Source organism: Gigantopelta aegis, chromosome 7 (assembly GCF_016097555.1).
Source record: "Gigantopelta aegis isolate Gae_Host chromosome 7, Gae_host_genome, whole genome shotgun sequence".
In the NCBI taxonomy this organism is placed as follows: domain Eukaryota; kingdom Metazoa; phylum Mollusca; class Gastropoda; order Neomphalida; family Peltospiridae; genus Gigantopelta; species Gigantopelta aegis.
The window spans coordinates 3,595,008-3,613,937 of NC_054705.1; the positions used below are offsets into that span (position 1 = coordinate 3,595,008).

The window sequence follows — 18,930 nt, forward strand, 5'->3', positions numbered from 1 at the left end:
CATACCAGTGGCTCTATATCATATTAATCAGCCTATGGAGTGCCACACTCCATATCTAATTAAAAAAGCCACAGACGAAACACCATTTCCACCTTTTAAAAAAGTCCTGTTTGAAGCCGCAGCCAACGAAAATTACCCGGAGCACATCCATATCTACACGGATGGCTAAAAAAACCCCAGATAATGGTAGGGTTGGCTTCGCAATAGTAGAAGAAAAAATATCTAAACACTCCAAACTTGTTAAATATGCCAGGCTGTCAGACAACCTATCAGTCTACACAGCAGAACTAACAGCCATCTACGAGGCACTAATCTGGATCAGAAATAAACAATATCCTAAAAGTGTTATCTTCTCAGATAGCCTTAGCTCAATCCAATCTCTTCAAACTAATAAATCTACTAGGTCAGACATCTTAGCAGCTATCCACAATAAACTCCACGAATTAAACCAACTTAACCTAACAGTAGTATTCGAATGGGTCCCAGCTCATGTAGGAATAATTGGTAACGAAGTAGCCGACTATGGAGCAAAAACAGCACTCTCAATCACCAGTACAATTACCGCACTACCACTAGGAATAACAGAGTTAATGTCAAAAGCAAAAAAACATTACATAAATCAATGGCAAGCAAACTGGGACCTTACAAATAATACATGGCACTACAACATCAAGCCACTAGTCAACTCAATAAGACCTAAATACAAAAACACCTTTGTGGATAAACTAATCACTAAAGTACGCCTAGGTAAATCTTTACAACTCAACAGCTGCTCATTTACCAAACTAAACCCAGAATGTGATTGTGGCACCCGGGAAGATATGAAACACTATCTCCTGGATTGCACGCTACATACCACACAAAGAAAACTAATGATAGAGTCAATAACCGAAGCCAACCATAATAAACAAATAACGCCTAACTTCCTACTAAACCCGGATAAACATCTAAAACATAAAACCTTCAAAGCAGTTTATCTATTCGTCCAGACCACCAAACCAAAACTATAAAATAAACCAATAATAGGCACTCATAACCATTCACTAGTACGCCCATAAGAAGGAACTGCTACCAATTCGAACTCTACTCGATGCTTTCCAACCTAGGGGCCAAAGGTGAATAGGTGAAATAAGAACCAATACAGTGTTAATAGATTATTCATAGGGATTGTTCAAAACCACTCGCTTGTAAGCCCTTACATAAGAGCTGCAACCAATTTGGAACTCGGACCCGATGCACTCTACTGCAAGTGGCCAAAGGTGGGGAGGTAGCGAACTTCCGAATAGATTAATGTAAATATACTATGTTATGATTTTATTCTAAAAATCGAGTTTTGGCAAATTGGTACATAGCACTCCCAAATGAGATCGCAGCAAACCAATTGAATAAGGCGCTAACCATCCAACCAAAGCCAATATATCAAACAGGATAGGATCACTAATTATCAACCTCTCTTTTTACAGCTCGCCTATTGGTCCAAGCCAGCCAACCACGACCCAGAATAACCACATGTATATATCGCACATTTCATGTAATCGCACCATGCACTTTATTAATGATGAATAAAACTAGCAGACACGGTAAGTCACTTAGGGCACAGAAGGACAACTGGAAAACAGAAAACAGAAGATTGACCAAGTAAGACCAATATAGTATAAGGGCGCAAGCCCAACAAACCCCCTAGTATACAATTACCAACATATAGATATAATTTATTTCATTAATCTTTTGCGGGGGGCGGGAAACAAAATTAATAGTACGCTGGAGTGGCTGACAGTTATGTTATGTGACTATTCATTACTAATAAGCTAACTATCTTTCTCTCCTTTCTCTCTCTCTTTCATTGATTGATAAAATAAATATGTTAAGCACTAGGCTTTTTTAACCAATACATACACTACAAGGGCTAGCCCTTCAAATCAGATATTTAGAATAGACTAATCCCCCCCCCCCCCCGCCATTGTGTTAACAAAACTACGCAAGGGCGGGGGGGGGGGGGGGGGAGGGGTGGTCATGATGACTGTTGGAAACATTAGAATAGGGACGTAAGACAATAGGTACAACCTAAACACCAAACTAGGATTACACACAGACAACATGCTCACCGCAACAGCACACAGGATGCATTGACTAATGATAACAATGCAACCGCCCCACATTTTAATGGCCCAGCACGTGCTCTAATAAGGAACCGGACAAAAGAATACCGGTTCCGAGTACACAATTGCAATGCACCCGGGGGAGGCCGAACAAAAGAATATCGGCCGCCCCTACCCAATCCCCAAATACTTGCTGCTGGGAAATGTACTTGGTGTCACTGAGGAGGAAACTGAAGACCAAACTAACATCAGCGCTTCGACCACCCCGGAACAAATCGCCTTGCCTGCCAGTGTCTACACAATTGCACGAGTCTCCTCTGGGTTGTCATGCCACGACCAGAAGAGGTCAGGTCCTTATCAGGACCCTACGGACAACCTAGGGAGACAACCAGCATCATGAAGGTCGATAGGTAACGAGCTACTCTCGACTCACTAACGAGCTACACTCGATTCAAAAACTATACTAGCTCAATCATTTACCTTTCGACCGACCGTTCAAAATTGCGCCAAAATTACTCAACAAAATTGCGCACCATTTTCTCTTTGGCTTTAAAATGGCTCCACTCAAAATTCCATAGCACCACCACCACCCCCCCCCGCCTTTCTCCCCCCCCCCCCCTTTCCTGTCAACAGCCTGTTCTGAATGTGCACGTAAAACCCTATGACCTGACCTGATAATCCATTTGTGATTATAAAGTTATTATTAACATCATTCAGTAATAATGTGTACACCAATAATGACAACTTGGACTGTTTTCCAGTAATTAGTCCAGTAAAATTATCATTCTTATTTTTACGGTAATATATACCGGGTAACGTCCAAGTTCTCCATATAATATTATATACAATGGTGTAGATTTTCTTACAGGTAATAACAATTTTATAAATTGGTTACATAATTTTTCAGTTAATGACAAATTTTCAAAACTCCATATTTCGCTGCCATATAATAGGACTGGTAAAACCATGCAGTCAAATAATTTTAGTTGGCACTGGATAGAAATATTATGACATCTGCCTTGTAGAATAAAAAACATAGCCTTTTGTGCTCGTGTATATAACATGTTTCTTGCCTTAGTAAATCTATTCGATTTGTGAAATACAATACCAAGATCTTTATAACTTTCTACGTTATCAATCTTTGATTTTCCAAGGTAAAACACCTTTTTGTAATCTTTCTTGTTCCCACTAAAGATTAAGACCTTTGTCTTGTTACAATTTACTGTTAGTTTCCATTTCGTGCAATACGAATCAAATATATTCAGAGAGTTTTGCATATCTTGGTAATTATCTGCAAGGAGTACAGTGTCATCAGCAAAGAGTAAAACAAAAAGAACAATTGACGTATGGATTAAAGAATCACTGAATAATTCGTCTATGCCTATACCATGGCAGTCATTAATTTTAAATGTATCTTCAATATCATTAAGAAACAAAGAAAATAACAAAGGGGATAAATTTTCACCTTGTCTTACACCAACACAGCAGGGAAAATAATCTGTCATAGAATTATGTGCGCTGACACAAGATTTGATATTCTGGTACATATTATAAATTACTTGAAAACATTTACCATTTATACCATTTTTAAGTAATTTATCCCAAAGTCCAGTTCTCCAAACTGAATCAAAAGCTTTGTTAAAATCTATAAAAGTACAAAAAAGTGTTTTCTTCCGTGCTTTCATCAGTTCTATTAATCCATATAGTGTAAAGACATGATCATTTGTTGAATAATCTTTCCTGAATCCTGCTTGAACTTCAGATAATATATCATTCGTTTCTAGATACACTATTAGTCTATTATTTAACATGGCAGAAAACAGTTTTCCAAGACAACTGAGTAGTGTAATAGGTCTATAATTTTCAGGATTATCTTTATCTCCACTTTTATAAATTGGCTTAATTATACCAACTAACCATGAGTCAGGGAAGATACCGTTTTCAAATACTAAATTAAAAAGTTTGACATATACAAGAATCATACAGTCAATAGTTTGCTTAATATATTCATTAATTATGTTGTCGAGACCCGAAGCTTTGTTATTCTTAAGTTTTTTAACAACTGTAAGTATTTTTTCTTGTAATATAGGGCTATCTAAGATACAGTTACTTTCTAGATCTTTAATAAAGTCTGGTTCGAGAGTTGTGTCAGCACTGCTGTTTACTTCTTTAAAGTATTGATAAAGTGTTTCTGATGGTGGCAAATTACAGTCACTTTGTTTTTCTTTTAAAAGTTTCCAAAAATCTCGCGTGTCGTGACGGTTGAGATCTGTGAGTTTCTGTTCTGTTTTCCAGTTATGTCTTCTTAAATGTTTTAATATTACATTCTTGTATCGTTTACTGGCATTTAAAAGACGTTGTTTGTTATCCATTGTATTCGAGTTCTTGTAAGCTGTTCTGGACTCCATGTATTTTCTTCTAAGTAATCTACATTGATTGCCGAACCATGCCTTGCTACTCCCGCGCTTGGGTCTAATACTACTTCGTTTGCAGCCAAATGTGTTCACTGCCGTATCCTTGAATAAATTACCGATAGTGTCCACTGTGACGTTAAGCTGTTCCTTTGAAAAGTGTTCACTTAGCTGATCTAGGTCCGAGATGATAGTTCTGATAGTTTCTCTGTTTACGTTTTCACTGTAGTTTTCAGCTAAACGATTATTCCATTTTCGTGACTTTAGTTCAGTTTCTTCAAGATCGTCTTCTTGTTGGCCAGTTATTGAAACATCCAATGAAATAATTAATGGGCTGTGAATGTCCGAATATAACGATTCAAAATCAAGAACTTTAAAGTTTATAATTTTCTCTAATACACATAACGAGGCTATAGCACAATCAACAATACTGGTTCCCTTACAAGTAGTTTTACCAGTATATTTATCATCACCAATTCTTCCATTAACAATGTACATATTATTATTTTTGCAAACTTCAATAAGTTTATACCCATGACTATTTGGTCTACAATTATCTTGATTTTTTCTTTCTAAGGAAATTCCTATGTTTAACAAGTTGTTGGGTTCATTCAGAAAATCAGATAATTCAGTTGAAAATTCTGTTGTGTTATTTGTTTCAGTGTCACAAACTACATAATCTGGGAATGACTGCGTTCTGGCATTAAAATCGCCAATTAGAAGAATGTTGTTTTCATTAGATAAGTTGTTAAGTTCACCATGTAAAACATTAAAAGTATCGTTATTAAAATAAGAAGATCCTTCAGGCGGTATATATACAACACCTATAATGATATTAGATGAATTTCTAGGTAATATGGTGTGTTTAAGATCAAACCATAATAATTAGTTTAGGTTTGTTTGTGTTTTATTTGATTTTGTTGTTTTTGTTTGTGTGTGTGTGTGTGCGTATGTGCGTGCGCGATTGTGTGTGTGTACGTTTTGTGTTTTTGTTTTTAATTGCGGTCAGTTCTTACATAGTCATTTTGTTTTGGTTAGCTTGTCCACGGCTTTTCTCAAGGGAGTCTCATGAGTACGCCTGGCGGCCTGGGATGTCTTGACAACATTGGTGTGAACGACTTGGGTGGTCTACGTGGTCTACGTAATTGAACAGTCACATCTTAAAGAGCTGGGGTAGGTACGAAATCTACCACGATCTCCCAGACAATCCAAACCATCTACCAATCAACTGTCCATTCAGCGCCGCTACTATGACGTCACTATTAATTGTGATGGTGATTTTTGTCTATCTTTCTGTTTTTCCTCTTGTTTTATCGATTAAAACTGGAAGATGCATGGCGTTGAGTCTGTAATGCATTTCTATTGTGCACTGAATGGCACGGACTAAGTTCGCACATTCTTGTCGCTGACTCGCGCAGTGGTCACGCACAATAATCACATTTACACGTTCAATATGCAAATATAGGTCGCCAGGTCCACTCTCCCGTTTTCCCGTGAGAACGAGATTTCGTTAGATAACGCCGGAAATGCGTCTATTATTAAAATGATGGCTGTATAGAGTTTTAAAGAGGTAGACGATTTTTGGAATCTTTCCATACTGATAATTTCTGGAATTTTGAATGGGTTGCGAATTTGGAGGAATTTTTTAGTTTTACACATTAATATTGTTGTTAAACATTAAAAACAAAGTTCCAAAGCCAGTAATAATTCTAATCCACTTTCATAGCTAGCGGGTCTATACCCCAGCAGTCTCACCTCTTTAACGACACCACTAGAGCACATTGATTTACTACTCATCGGCTATTGGATGTCAAACATTTTGTAATTTAGACATACAGTCTTAGAGATGAAACCCGCTACATTTTTCCATTAGTAGCAAGGGATCTTTTATATGCACTATCCCACAGACAGAATAGCACATACCACGGTCTTTGATATACCAGTCATGGACCCATCTCTTTTATGCCTGCATGTTACCTTACGACATGACATTTAGATAGTGTGGGTGTGCCCCCGATAAAATCCTAATTACTACTTAAAGCCAGTCATTCATAAATGGTATGCCACCACTATCAGAAGGCGCTTCGACAATTAAACAATCGTAGGAATCAACAACCAGCGCTCGCTTGATGCGCGGTCGGTCTCGGATCGATCCCCGTCGGTGGGCCCATTGGGCTATTTCTTGCTCCAGCCAGTGCACCACGACTGGTACATCAAAGGCCGTGGTATGTGTTATCCTGTCTATGGGATGGTGCATACAAAAGATCCCTTGCTGCTAATCGAAAAGAGTAGCCCATGAAGTGGCAACAGCGGGTTTCCTCTCTCAAAATAATAGACAATAGAAAATAATAGAAACAGCGAAAAAAAACATTCCAAAAACCAAACCCAACAATAAAAGTAAACCAGTTTGTTAGTGGACTGCCGAAATTAAATCTAAATGTAATTTCAGAAATAGAATGCGCAAACTTTAAAAAACCCCCAGACAAACAAGAATATCATACTAAATATAAAATAGCCAAAGCAGAGGTACCGTAGGCAAACTTTAAAACCCCCAGACAAACAAGAATATCATACTAAATATAAAATAGCCAAAGCAGAGGTACCATAGGCAAACTTTAAAACCCCCCAGACAAACAAGAATATCATACTAAATATAAAATAGCCAAAGCAGAGGTACCGTAGGCAAACTTTAAAACCCCCCAGACAAACAAGAATATCATACTAAATATAAAATAGCCAAAGCAGAGGTACCATAGGCAAACTTTAAAAACCCCCCAGACAAACAAGAATATCATACTAAATATAAAAATAGCCAAAGCAGAGGTACCGTAGGCAAACTTTAAAACCCCCCAGACAAACAAGAATATCATACTAAATATAAAATAGCCAAAGCAGAGGTACCGTAGGCAAACTTTAAAACCCCCCAGAAAAACAAGAATATCATACTAAATATAAAATAGCCAAAGCAGAGGTACCGTAGGCAAACTTTAAAACCCCCCAGACAAACAAGAATATCATACTAAATATAAAATAGCCAAAGCAGAGGTACCGTAGGCAAACTTTAAAACCCCCCAGACAAACAAGAATATCATACTAAATATAAAATAGCCAAAGCAGAGGTACCGTAGGCAAACTTTAAAACCCCCCAGACAAACAAGAATATCATACTAAATATAAAATAGCCAAAGCAGAGGTACCGTAGGCAAACTTTAAAAACCCCCCAGACAAACAAGAATATCATACTAAATATAAAATAGCCAAAGCAGAGGTACCGTAGGCAAACTTTAAAACTCCCCAGACAAACAAGAATATCATACTAAATATAAAATAGCCAAAGCAGAGGTACCGTAGGCAAACTTTAAAACCCTCAGACAAACAAGAATATCATACTAAATATAAAATAGCCAAAGCAGAGGTACCGTAGGCAAACTTTAAAACCCCCCAGACAAACAAGAATATCATACTAAATATAAAATAGCCAAAGCAGAGGTACCATAGGCAAACTTCTTTAAAAGCTAAAAAGGCCAGTTGGCATACCTTCAATTAAAGAAATGTGAAGCAAAATTATAGCCATACAAGGACATCGCGCCAGACCCACGGTCCTTCAAAAACATAGCCATACAAGGACATCGCGCCAGACCCACGGTCCTTCAAAAACATAAAACAGCTATTACCAATAAACAAAAAGCAAATCTACTTAGCTCAACTTTTAGCAAAAACAGCAGTAATGAAAATTTCCCAAAGAAATTCTCAGAAAAATTAAATAAAACCAATTCTCTTCCAACCAATAACCCAACAATCATAAACCAACCAGACAATAATAACCTAAAATATAATCAAACACTAACGCTCTTAGAACTAAAATCAGCTTTAAAAGCTAAGAAAAGTACGGCCACTGGTCCAGATAAAATCTGCTACACTCTGCTCCAACACATGCCGGATGTGACCCAAGAGGTGGTGTTGTCGCTCTTTAACAAAATAGGTAAGAAATTGGATCTTTGACAGGGATTGCACCTACATGGCCTCAGACCACAATTAATTTCGCTATATGTTTCTATATAGCCTTAGTGGCTATAACATTTTTATTAATATCAGCAGGCCCGTGAAGTTTTGTATGTACCTTTGCCTGCATGGGGGACACATACCCTGAAAAGGACAACCCCTGTTGTCCAGCTCTTTCTTCCAGCATATTGGTTTAAACAGACACACCCTCTAAACCAGGCCGGAGTACACCCATTTTACACAAAAAGCACTACTTTTGCATGGGCCGGAATTACCACAAACAAGTCTTCAATGTCAACAAGTTACACATGTTTACAAACTACATGCTATCCCCTGTCACTTCAGTCAAACAGTTGCCACTTCATAGCTGTCTGCCATGAAATAATCACAGTCAAACAGCAGACTACTTGCGCGGTCAAACTTCCGGATTTTGGACAACCAAATGGGAAGATAACTGTAATCTGAGGCCTATCAGTCAATTTTTCCCCCTAAAAACTGGCCCACACTAATGCATTCCAATGATATACATATTAAAGCAATGCTCGGTAAGTATCGGTATGTCACCTTTAAACTGAGAGTATACAGAGGCTGTGTTAAAACACCTACCACAGTGCCTTGCCATGGCCAATTTTAGCAATGGAAACTTGAGGGACACCAACTTCAAAATGTAATAACTTTATCAAATTTTGGAATTTCTTCATACAATGAGCAGCTATTTTTTCTTCTACATATGTTCTATCTGCACAGTGTTGTCTTGGAAAGATTTTGAAATATTTAAAGGAAAAAAAATCAATCATTAGATTTTACTTCATTGTTAATGAAATATTAAACTTAAATTTAAATTTTTGAAAAAAACAAACAAATCTAAAACTGTAAAATTTTGCATTTTAGGTATGATAAGTGGAGGCTTAGTAAAGATATGGTGACTGAATTCATGATACATTATTAGAAATGTGTCAGAGGGATGGTGAAAGTCACAAAATTGGGGCCATTTGCAACAAATGTTTACACACTAATTTCAGGGAAAATTAGACATGATAGGCCTCATATTCAATTTTGACCTGCTGTATTTACTTAATCTACTTCATTTACTGTATTAGACATGTAGCCACTTTGTAAAAGGCAAAACAGTCCATATAAATGCATATTAATATGAATATGCCCTACAGATATTACTTAGGTATACACCATAATATTTTTTTTGTTGACGACAACTTTGAAAATGAAGATTTTGTCACAAAATGCTGATATAAATCCTACCAAGAGGTACTTGCACCATATTTTTCAGTTTCCAGTGATAACTGTTAACAAGTGTAGTCATGTGCCAGTGTCTGGGATACCTCAGTGTAGTATTTCTTGATTGGAAAGATGTTTGTAGTAATGACCACTGAATATGCATTATGGATTATTCTGCCATATGTATTACAAGCCAAATGTTAACCTTTTTGGCACATTTTCTGCAATAAACTTGACAAGTATACCAGCATCTGATTACTGAACACAATAAATACATTCAGACAGCATAGAATATTAGCCTATTAGATTTTCTAAGGATAAAAGACCATTTTTGAAAAATGACTGAAGTGTGTAATTTACATAAATGTAGGTGAAATGTATTATTAGAGTACTTAATCTTGTTAAAAACTGTATACTATCTATTTAAAGTGTTTAATTACATTTAGTAGTGATATATTCATTATATTTAGATCTTCTGTCCAATTGCAATAATTGAGAAACTCATTAAAATTCAATATGTAAAAGAAATTAAAATCTCAATATTGACTAACAAAATCCAACTTTTGCTCTTTTTTACCAAATTATTAGCTCAAAACTGTTAAAAAACATTGCAACAACCTGTAGTAACATCAGAGGTCATTTTATGCTATTTTGGAGGATACTGAAATTTAAAAGTTGAAAATTTTAATTTTAATTTTTAATAAATTCAAAAAAAATGTTTTTTAATTTAATAAAATATTTAGAAAATAAATAAATTAGTTTTCATATTCCTTGTGGTATGCACAATCAGTCTGTGTAATTTCACCTCTCTGGTTATAATACTTTCATCAGAATCAAGCATTTAACCGGTGTAATGTGTGAACTATATCAGGCCTCAGACCACAATTAATTTCGCTATATGTTTCTATATAGCCTTAGTGGCTATAACATTTTTATTAATATCAGCAGGCCCGTGAAGTTTTGTATGTACCTTTGCCTGCATGGGGGACACATACCCTGAAAAGGACAACCCCTGTTGTCCAGCTCTTTCTCCCAGCATATTGGTTTAAACAGACACACCCTCTAAACCAGGCCGGAGTACACCCATTTTACACAAAAAGCACTACTTTTGCATGGGCCGGAATTACCATAAACAAGTCTTCAATGTCAACAAGTTACACATGTTTACAAACTACATGCTATCCCCTGTCACTTCAGTCAAACAGTTGCCACTTCATAGCTGTCTGCCATGAAATAATCACAGTCAAACAGCAGACTACTTGCGCGGTCAAACTTCCGGATTTTGGACAACCAAATGGGAAGATAACTGTAATCTGAGGCCACATTTATGGTGCACAGTTGTGTTGAATGAGATCTCACTTTCCATGAGTGATTTGTACATACCGAGTATGAATACATGGTCGGGGTGGATAGACTTCCTAGCAGCCGTGAAATGGCAAATTGGGGGGTGCCTCCAAAAATAAAAGATTATTTCCAGATTTAGGTTGACATCACCCAGTTCAGACATACTTGCTGCACAACACAAGGACTGGCCATCATCACTACATGTGTGATTCACCTGGGAAACTTCTCTTTTTCTAAAAAATATTAATTTATGTTCATATGGTGGACAGTATGGTATGATTTACTTCGCTGCTACCTTTAGCCTTCCTAAAGCGGAGAAAGACCACTCTCTCTCCCGAATAGTTACAGACCGATAACACTCACATCCCACATGTGTAAAACTCTAGACACAATCATCAATAAACGACTAAACAACTTTCTTACTGAAAATAACCTAATAGCTAACGTTCAGAGCGGCTTTAGAGCCAAGCACTCAACAATAGATCAACTAGTCAGACTACAAAACTCAATTAACGATGCCTTTAGGAAATCACATAAAGTTCGCGCTGTATCTGGAGATATCGAGAAAGCATTTGACATGGTATGGCGCCAAGGCATGTTAATTAAACTTAGTGATAAACGTATTACGGGCAATATGTTCAACTTTATCAATAATTTTATTCATAAAAAATCTATCTCAGTTAAGAGTAAATGGCCAATTTTGAGATAAAACAGAAATCACTAATGGTATTCCGCAAGGATCAGTTCTCTCTCCAAACTTGTTTAACATCTTCATCAACGATATCACTACTGCTCTGTTTGCTGACGACTGCGCCTTCTGGCGGGCAGGTAGAACCACTTCCTATATTTTCAAAAAACTACAACTAGATATTGATGGGCTAAATAAATGGGCTATAGACTTGGCCAAGACTTCCCTCTCCATCACCAACGACAACATGATCAAAGATGTACCACTAGGCATAACTGAGATTATGGCCAAAGCCAAGAAACACTACATCAACAAATGGCAGGAGAGCTATCCCTGTCCCGAGTCAGACCCCCGATCCTATCGGAGGCCGGACTCGGGATAGGCGTGTTCGAAACACTAGTGGAATGTGGACACGTTAAACCAGTTACTAAGCTAATAAGCAGATGTCCCGTGTCAGACCCCCAATCCTATCGGAGGCCGGACTCGGGATAGGCGTGTTCGAAACCCTCGTGGTATATGGACACGTTAAACCATTACTAAGCTAATAAGCAGATCACCGAGTATATGGACACGTTAAACCAGTTACTAAGCTAATAAGCAGATGTCCCGAGTCAGACCCCCGATCCTATCGGAGGCCGGACTCGGGATAGGCGTGTTCGAAACACTAGTGGAATATGGACACGTTAAACCAGTTACTAAGCTAATAAGCAGATGTCCCGAGTCAGACCCCCGATCCTATCGGAGGCCGGACTCGGGATAGACGTGTTCGAAACACTAGTGGAATATGGACACGTTAAACCAGTTACTAAGCTAATAAGCAGATGTCCCGTGTCAGACCCCCAATCCTATCGGAGGCCGGACTCGGGATAGGCGTGTTCGAAACCCTCGTGGTATATGGACACGTTAAACCAGTTACTAAGCTAATAAGCAGATGTCCCGAGTCAGACCCCCGATCCTATCGGAGGCCGGACTCGGGATAGGCGTGTTCGAAACACTAGTGGAATATGGACACGTTAAACCAGTTACTAAGCTAATAAGCAGATGTCCCGAGTCAGACCCCTAAGCTAATAAGCAGATGTCCCGAGTCAGACCCCCGATCCTATCGGAGGCCGGACTCGGGATAGGCGTGTTCGAAACACTAGTGGAATATGGACACGTTAAACCAGTTACTAAGCTAATAAGCAGATGTCCCGTGTCAGACCCCCAATCCTATCGGAGGCCGGACTCGGGATAGGCGTGTTCGAAACACTAGTGGTATATGGACACGTTAAACCAGTTACTAAGCTAAGCTAAGCAGGAGAGCTGGGACCAAACAACAAACACGTGGCACTATAATATTAAACCACTAGTCAATTCAATCATAGATAAAACAATTATTAAATTAAGAATAGGGCAATCATTCGAATTAAACAGCTGTCAATACCAAATTACCAACAAACAAAAATCAACTAACTGTACGTGCGGCACCCCAGATATGAAACACTATTTCATAGATTGTACGCTGCACAATAACCAGAGAAAATTAATGTTTGAATTTTTACTAAAAGACAACTCTGCCATCTCAAAATCACTCCTAAAATGTTATTTAACCCAGAGAAAAAACTTAAACATAATTTATTTCAAGCCATTTTCCAATTCGTCCAGTCCACCAAACCAAAACTGTAAAATTGTAAGTAACGAGCTAATGTAGAGGTGTGTGTGTGTGGGGGGGGGGGGGGGGGGGGGGGGGTCCTGGGGCTGGTCCGGTCGGGTCGCAGCACATGAGTAGCCCAACTTAGAACTCGCTTACTGATTATGCACTCACGACTGGGTCATGGCGGCTGTCTGGCCTACCGCCATCTCATAGGCCCCCATCACAGCTTAGCTTAATAACTGGTTTAACGTGTCCATATATCACTAGGGTTTTGAACACGCCTATCCCGAGTCCGGCCTCCGATAGGATCGGGGGTCTGACTCGGGGTAGAGATAACCTATCAATTACTGTCAATTTTGAAATTTTGAATATTAACACCAAAAGTATCTTAAACGACCCAGATTATAAGTCTACTTAACCTGTTAACCAGTAGAGTTTGCCGGTCACAGCCCTTGGGAAACAGCACTACTCAGAACTCACTTGCTGATACGTATTTTCGGAGAGCCTGGGGGGGGGGGGGGGGGGGGGGGTCGCTTTATAATTAAGCCAGAATAACAATGTCTACAGCCCCGCCCTTCCCGACTACCCCCACCCCCACCCCCACCCCGACATGGAGTAGCGACACTAAGCACTCGTCCGATGATTATGCACTCCAGACCGGGGGTGGGGAGTGGGGGAGGGCGGGACCTGGAAGCATTACAATTTAAAATTAAACGGGCTCCTGACTATTTACGAGCTACACCAGCCATTATCTGAATGGCCGGAAACTATTGATGCCTGTACGTTACCTGTAGAACTTCCACTCTACAAGAAGATACATCCTTCCTCTGTTACATTGAACTGCCACTCTAGAAGAAGATACATCCTTCCTACGTTGCATTAGAACTTCCACTATACGAGAAGATACATCCTTCCTACGTTACCTGTAGAACTGCCACTCTACAAGAAGGTACATCCTTCGTACCTTACCTGTAGAACTGCCACTCTACGAGAAGATACATCTTTCCTACATTACATTAGAACTGCCACTCTACAGCAATATACATCCTTCGTACGTTACTTGTAGAACTTCTACTTTCCAAGAAGATACTCCTTCCTATGTTACCTGTAGAACTGCCACTCTACAGCAAGATACATCCTTCGTACGTTACTTGTAGAACTTCCACTTTCCAAGAAGATACTCCTTCCTATGTTACCTGTAGAACTGTCACTCTACAAGAAAATACACCATACGTTACCTGTAGAACTCTCATTTTCCACGAAGATACACCCTTCCTACGTTACCTGTAGAAGTGCCACTCTACAAGAAGATACACCATACGTTACCTGTAGAACTCTCATTTTTCAAGAAGATACATCCTTCCTACGTTACCTGTAGAAGTGCCACTCTCCAAGAAGATACATCCTACTTTACCTGTAGAACTGCCAGTCTGTACCAGGATATATCCTACGTTATATGTAGGACTGCTACTCTACAAAATATACATCCTATGTTACGTGAAGAAGGACTGCCACTCTCCAAGAAGATACATTCTTCCTACGTTACCTGAAGAACTGACACTTTCAAAGAAGATACCTCCTTCCTACATTACCTGTAGAATCCTACGTTACCTGCAGAACTGCCACTCTACAAGAAGGTACATCCTACGTTACTGTAGAAGTATGACTCTCCAAGAAGATGTATCCTTCCTACGTTACCAGTAGAAGTGCCACTCTCCAAGAAGATACATCCTTCCTACGTTACCTGTAGAAGTGCCACTTTCAAACAAAATACATCCTTCCTATGTTACCTATAGAAGTACAACTCTTAAAGAAGATATATTCTTCCTACGTTACCTGATGAACTGCCACTCTCCAATAAGATACATCCTACGTTACCTGAAGGAGGACTGCCATTCCAAGAAGCTATATCGTAGGTTACCTCAGGAAGACTGCCACTCTCCAAGAAGATAAATCCTACGTTACCTGTAGAATGACTGCACTTCTCCAAGTCTAGTTTAACAAATCGCAGGTGCAACCCAAGGAGTGTGTGTGCACAGGCACGGCAGAGACCAAGTAGACTTTGGGGTGCGGGTGGTGGGCTGACTGAGATCGAGGGCGCAATGCCAAGTTTCTAGTGGGATTCGGGGAGTATGCTCCCCCGTAAAAGTTTGAAACTAGATGTGCTGAATTGCAATTTCATGCATTCTACCAGTAAAATTCATCTCTGCCTTAAGATTTACTACCAATAATATTTTCGATTCAGAATTATTGAGGTGGGGGCAAGAGCATCCCCCCTGCTGCCTATTAGCATATGAATAACTGCCACTCTCCAAGAAGATATACACGCTTCGTATGTTACCTGTAGAATGACTACAATTCTCCAGGACTGGTTTGACAAAGCGTAGTCGCGGATCTAAAGAGGAGGTGGCACTTATCCCTCTGCCCAAATTCGCAAATTCGACAAAACTGATAGAAATATTCGGGCAAAATGTGCTAACCTGAGACTTTTTATCTTGAATTTCCATCATTCTAAACTCAAAATTAGTTGTAATCCATGTAAAACTGCGTATTGATTCGTTTGCAACCCTATATAGCTGTTAAGTAGTAATGCTAATATGAATAAATGGTGTTATCCACATTCGGGCATTTTCTTTTAATTCGGGCAAAAATCAGTCTGCCCCCTATAAAAATGGGAGCCCGTACGCCAATGTATGAATGTATATAACTCCCGCCCCGGAGGTGGTCCCTGGCGATGTATGAATGTATATAACTCCCGCCCCGGAGGTGGTCCCTGGCGATGTATGAATGTATATAACTCCCGCCCCGGAGGTGGTCCCTGGCGATGTATGAATGTATATAACTCCCGCCCCGGAGGTGGTCCCTGGCGATGTATGAATGTATATAACTCCCGCCCCGGAGGTGGTCCCTGGCGATGTATGAATGTATATAACTCCCGCCCCGGAGGTGGTCCCTGGCGATGTATGAATGTATATAACTCCCGCCCCGGAGGTGGTCCCTGGCGATGTATGAATGTATATAACTCCCGCCCCGGAGGTGGTCCCTGGCGATGTATGAATGTATATAACTCCCGCCCCGGAGGTGGTCCCTGGCGATGTATGAATGTATATAACTCCCGCCCCGGAGGTGGTCCCTGGCGATGTATGAATGTATATAACTCCCGCCCCGGAGGTGGTCCCTGGCGATGTATGAATGTATATAACTCCCGCCCCGGAGGTGGTCCCTGGCGATGTATGAATGTATATAACTCCCGCCCGGAGGTGGTCCCTGGCGATGTATGAATGTATATAACTCCCGCCCGGAGGTGGTCCCTGGCGATGTATGAATGTATATAACTCCCGCCCCGAAGGTGGTCCCTGGCAATGTATGAATGTATATAACTCCCGCCCCGGAGGTGGTCCCTGGCGATGTATGAATGTATATAACTCCCGCCCCGGAGGTGGTCCCTGGCAATGTATGAATGTATATAACTCCCGCCCCGGAGGTGGTCCCTGGCAATGTATGAATGTATATAACTCCCGCCCCGGAGGTGGTCCCTGGCGATGTCAGAGGCTAGATCCGGGGCGGGCGTACCTGAACCCTAGTGGATAGGGGCACGTTAATAGAGTTGCCCGTTGCCCGAATGTATATAACTCCCGCCCCGGAGGTGGTCCCTGGCGATGTCAAGGCTAGCAGGGGCGGGCGTACCTTACCCTAGTGGATAGGGGCACGTTTGCCCGTTTGTTAACGGGGTCACTGGCATGTCAGAGGCTAGATCTTGGTACCTGAACCCTAGTTATACGTTAATAGATCCTGCCCGAGTGATATAATGCATTTACTGGCTTTGTTTTTAACGGGGAACAAATATACATATTAGCAAACTAGATAACCACTTATGACAAGATATTATGACTGTATTATTATACCAGTCAGCAATCTAAAAAGATGGTCCGCATGGCAACCAGGGTTGGCGGAGTTATCTCCACTTTGATCAACTTGGTATTCATATGCGTTATAATCTGAAACGTTTTACGGGCAAATGGCAGGTCCGTACCCTCCGGGAGGGAGTGTGTGTGTGTGGGGGGGGGGGGGGGGGGGTGATCTCACTTTTTTTTTTTTTTTACTCCAGAAAATTGCATACACATCTCAGAGTTTAATTTTGTATAGTGTTTCATTTGTGTATAAAAAAAAGTAGTGTCCCCCCTAGGGTTTTGATCAGGGTACGGCCCTGAATGGGGAATGTAGTTCGCTGTAATAGTAGCTAACATTTATGTAGATAAAAAGGTTTAAGTTTTTATTGTTTAACAACGTCACTGATTATTAACCATCGGCTATTGGGTTTCAACATTTTGGTATGTTTGACATATATCTCTTAGAGAAGAAACCCGCTACATTTTTCCATTAGTAGCAAGTGATCTTTTATATGCACTATCCCACAGACAAGATAGCACATACCACGACCTTTGATATACCAATTGTATTGCAATGGCTGGAACGAGAAATAGCTCATCGACGAGGATCGATCCTAGACCGACGGCGCATCAAGTGATCGCTAAACCGATGGTCCCGAAATTGTAATTAGTTTACCATCTGAGTGACCGATCGACGCATTTGAGTGTGGAAAAAAGTCAAATGGTTCACCGATGAAGTTCGATCCTGTGACTCAAGCACCTCGGGCGAGCTCTGTACTAACCGGCTAAATCCTGCTCTCACCCACCCCCCCCCCCCCCCCCCCCCCCCCCCCCCCCCCCCCACCCCCCAACATTTGGGATCGTTCAGCATCTTCGTATTAAAAAATCAGATATTGTTAAGCCACACACACTACTCACTCCCAATATAATGTTTGTAACAATATTCTCCGACTGGGGTTTTTCAGTCCCAAACAGTGCCTCACGACTGGTATATTAAAGGTCGTGGTATGTACTATTCTGTCTGTGGGAAAGTGCATATAAAAGATCCGTCGCTGTTAATGGGGGAAATGTAGCGGGTTTCCTTTGACCCCGTGTCACAATGATCAAATGTTTGACATTCAATAACTAATGAATAATAAATCAATATGCTCTAGTGGCGTCGGGGTTAGGGTTAGTTTAACTTTAACTTTGTACATTTTTCTAAGACCAACTCCTGGAAAGGTCAGTTGAGTGTTCACCTTAGGTGCTTGCGTCGCAGGATCAAACCACATTGGTTGATCCATTCAACTGGGGGGGGGGGGGGGGGGGGGGGGGTCTCGTTCCAAACAGTACACCACAACTAGTCAGAGGTAGGCTATACGTGCTTTCCTATTTGTGGAAAAGTGCATATATTTAAAAGATCCCTAACTGGTGCTAATGGAAGAAATTGGCGGGTTTCCTCTGAAGATTATGTGTCAGAATTACCAAATGTTTGACATCCATTAATCAACCAATGTGCTCTAGTGGTGTTGTTGAACAAAAACTTTAAATCAATCTTAATGCTAAACTAAAGCTTACACTCGGAACTCCTCGACTAATTCTACGAATCAAACCGAAGAATCCGTAATTGGCCGAGGTGTTCCGATCT

At 40.2% G+C, this 18,930-nt stretch overlaps 1 long non-coding RNA gene across 1 annotated transcript; it reads left to right on the forward strand.

Annotated features, from left to right (window-relative positions):
• The first annotated feature begins 205 nt into the window (after window positions 1-205).
• Window positions 206-5,845, forward strand: LOC121376853. The gene is made up of 2 exons (XR_005958540.1): window positions 206-1,580; window positions 5,549-5,845. It is a non-coding gene; the product is annotated as an uncharacterized LOC121376853 (long non-coding RNA).
• The last annotated feature ends 13,085 nt before the right edge of the window (window positions 5,846-18,930 follow it).